Genomic DNA, 3,849 nt, shown 5'->3' on the forward strand with positions numbered 1-3,849 from the left:
CTCGTTTTTCAACCACTCCACAAATTTCTTGTGAACAGACTATAGTTTTGGCAAGTCAGTTAGGACATATACTTTGTGCATGACACAAGTCATTTTTCCAACAATTGTTTACAGACAGATTATTTAACTTATAATTCACAGTATCACAATTCCAGTAGGTCAGAAGTTTACAAATACTAAGTTGACTGTGCCTTTGAACAGCATGGACAATCCCAGGAAATGATGTCATGGCTTTAGAAGCTACTGATAGACCTCCACAAGTCTGGTTCATCATTGGGAGCAATTTCCAAACGCCTGAAGGTACCACATTCATCTGTTCAAACAATAGTACCCAATTATAAACACCATGGGACCACGCAGCCGTTATACCGCACAGGAAGGAGATGTGTTCTGTCTCCTAGAGATTAACGTACTTTGGTGCGAAAAGTGTATTTCAATACCAGAACAACAGCAAAGGACCTTGTGAAGATGCTGGAGGAAACAGGTACACAAGTATCTACATAACCTGAAAGGCCGCTCATCAAGGAAGAAGCCACTGCTCCAAAACCACCATAAAAAAGCCAGACTACGGTTTGCAACTGCACATGGGGACAAAGATCATACTTTTTGGAGAAATGTCCTCTGGTCTGATGAAACAAAAATAGAACTGTTTGGCCATAATGACCATTGTTATGTTTGGAGGAAAAAAGGGGAGGCTTGCAAGCCGAAGAACGCCATCCCAACCATGAAGCACGGGGTGGCAGCATCATGTTGTGGGAGTGCCTTGCTGCAGGAGGGGCTGGTGCACTTCACAAAATAGATGGCATCATCAGCAGAACTGAAAAAGCGTGTGCGAGCAAGGAGGCCTACAAACCTGACTCAGTTACACCAGGTCTGTCAGGAGGAATGGCCCAAAATTCACACAACTTATTAGGGGAAGCTTGTGGAAGGCTACTTGAAGCAATGCTACCAAATACTAATTGAGTGTATGTGAACTTCATAATCATTCTCTCTACTATTATTCTGACATTTCACATTCTTAAAATAAAGTGGTGATCCTAACTGACCTAAGACAGGGAATTTTAACTAGGATTAAATGTCAGGAATTGTGAAAAACTGAGTTTAAATGTATTTGGCTAAGGTGTATGTAAACTTCTGACTTCAACTGTAGGTTCTAGCCTGAATTTTTTTTAAAAGTTTTGACATCAATCACTCAAGCCGATCACTAATCAGAAATATATCAAAACACAAGAGATATATTTTAGGAAATATTGCCTTTTTCCTCGTAATTCCGTTTTTTATGGTTTTGCCTTGTATTTCCATTATCCACATACATTATATATGCAAAAGTATGTTGACACCCCTTCAAATTTGTGGATTCAGCTATTTCAGCAACACCCGTTGATGACAAATGTATAAAATCGAGCACACAGCCATGCAATCTCCATAGGGAATCATTGTCAGTAGAATGCCCTTATTAAGAGCTCAGTGACTTTCAATGTGGCACCGTCATAAGATACCATCTTTCCAACAAGTAAGTATGTCAAATTTCTGTCCTACTAAAGCTTCCCCGGTCAACTGTTTGTGCTGTTATTGTGAAGTGGAAACGTTTAGGAGTAGTGGTAGGCCACACAAGCTCACAGAACGGAACCAGCGAGTCCTGAAAAGAATAGCACGTAAAAATCATCTTTTTTCGATTGCATAATTCACTACCGAGTTCCAAACTAGCCCTGGAAGCAACGTCAGCACAAAAACTGTTAATTGGGAGCTTCATGAAATGGGTTTCCATGGCCGAGCAGCTTCACAAATGTATAAGATCACCATGCACAATGCCAAGCGTTTGCTGGAGTGGTGAAGAGCTCGCAGACATTGGTCTCTGGAACAGTGGAAACTCGTTCTCTGGAGTGATGAATCATGCTTCACCATCTGGCAGTCCGATGGATGAATCTGGGTTTGGCGGATTCCAGGAGAACGCTACCTGCCCAAATGCATAGTGCTAACTGTAGAGTTTGGTGGAGGAGGAATAATGGTCTGGGGCTGTTTTTCATAGTTTGGGATAGGCCCCTTAGTTCCAGTGAAGGGAAATCTTAACACTCCTTCATACAATGACATTCTAGACTTCCAAGTCTGTGTGTCCAACTTTTTGGCAACAGTTTGGTGTAGGCCCGTTCCTGTTTCAGCATGACAATGCCCCCGTGCACAAAGCGAGGTCCATACAGAAATGTTTTGTTGAGATCTGTATGAAAGAACTTGCCTGGCCTGCACATAGCCCTGACCTCAACCCCATCGAACACCTTTGGGAAGAATTGGAACGCAGACTGCGAGCCAGGCCTAATCGCACAACATCAGTGCCTGACCTCACTAATGCTCTTGTGGCTGAATGGAAGCAAGTCCCTGAAGAAATGTTCCAACATCTAGTGGAAATCCTTCACAGAAGAGTAGAGGCTTTTATAGGAGCAAAGCGGGGACCAACTCCATATTAATGCGCATGATTTTGGAATGAGATGTTCGATGAGCAGATGTCCACATACTTTTGGTCATGTGGTGTATCTTTAAGATCTTTGCACATTTCTCTCCCTCGTGAGGAGGGAGCATAATGAACGTTCACAGAAGTAACAATTAATGGTATATCTACCAATTACTTATAGAGATTTTACTGATATCAATTTTGTTTATTAATTATTAAGTGGTTCAAACTCATAAATCTGTTACTAAAAATTTGTTAAACAATTACTGCAACTGAATTTGCTACAATGGAAAATCATAATAGTCACAAACCACAGTTGTTTCACCTGCTACTGTCCTCCCTTCTACTGACATACTGTTAAGTTCAGCTCATAATGTTTTTCTTAGTCTTTCTGTTGTCTGATGGCCAAACAAAGTGTTAAAACAGTCTGAGCAACTGTCTCTCTCTCTCTCCCCATCTCTCTCTCTCTCTCTCTCTCTCTCTCTCAGCTCTTACTAACACTTACCCCTCTCCATTTACTGTACCAGCAAACTCACTCACTGAGCATGGACCAACACCAGACGTACATGAAATTTGGTCAGTCCACCCTAGCCATGATGTTAACACACACAGATGGACAGTAAAGTAGAGTATAGTCCAGTACAGTAAAGTAAAGTAGTGTAAAGTACAGTAGATTGTACTGTACTGTTCTGAACTATACTCTACTTTATTGTACTGTACTGAACTCTAATATACTGTAATCTACAGCACTGTACTGAACTCTACTCTACCCTACCCTGCTGTGCTGTATTGTACTGCACTGTGCTGTACTGTGCTCTGCTGTGCTGCGCTGTGATGTACAAACTTGTGAAACATGAGGAGAATGACATTCATATCCATAATTATGCATTTCTGTGTAGTACAGATCAGGGACCCATGATGTAATTCCCTTACTGTAATTCCGTTGCTTGGTGTAAATCCACTTCACTTACTGTAGTTCAATAACCAAAATAGATTATTTCATACTCAAGGTGCCATCTCATAGCTGACACCCTATTCTTTCTGCAGACATCTTTGTATCTTAATTCGGTGCAGATATCTATGTACATGACTTAGTCATGCGTACATAGATTTTACATAATGGTGATCACGGGACTCAAACTCACTTTCCTGGTTTTGCAAGCGCAATGTTTTACCAACTGACCTACAGAGCTTTCTTTGAACTTAGCGGAGGCAAGGAAAAAGACTCCAATTGTAACTTGGTTCCCTCTGTCGGTGTGGGAATATGTAAATGTAGAACGGAATAACTGTTCTGACTTTTCACCTAAATGCTCTGTCAGATTTGACTAAAACCAGCAAGTTGACTTTCAGGAGAACAGTAGCAGGAAAAGACAGAGCGATGGAGAGAACGAGAGAGCAGGAAA

Source organism: Oncorhynchus kisutch, linkage group LG10 (assembly GCF_002021735.2).
Source record: "Oncorhynchus kisutch isolate 150728-3 linkage group LG10, Okis_V2, whole genome shotgun sequence".
Lineage (NCBI taxonomy): Eukaryota > Metazoa > Chordata > Actinopteri > Salmoniformes > Salmonidae > Oncorhynchus > Oncorhynchus kisutch.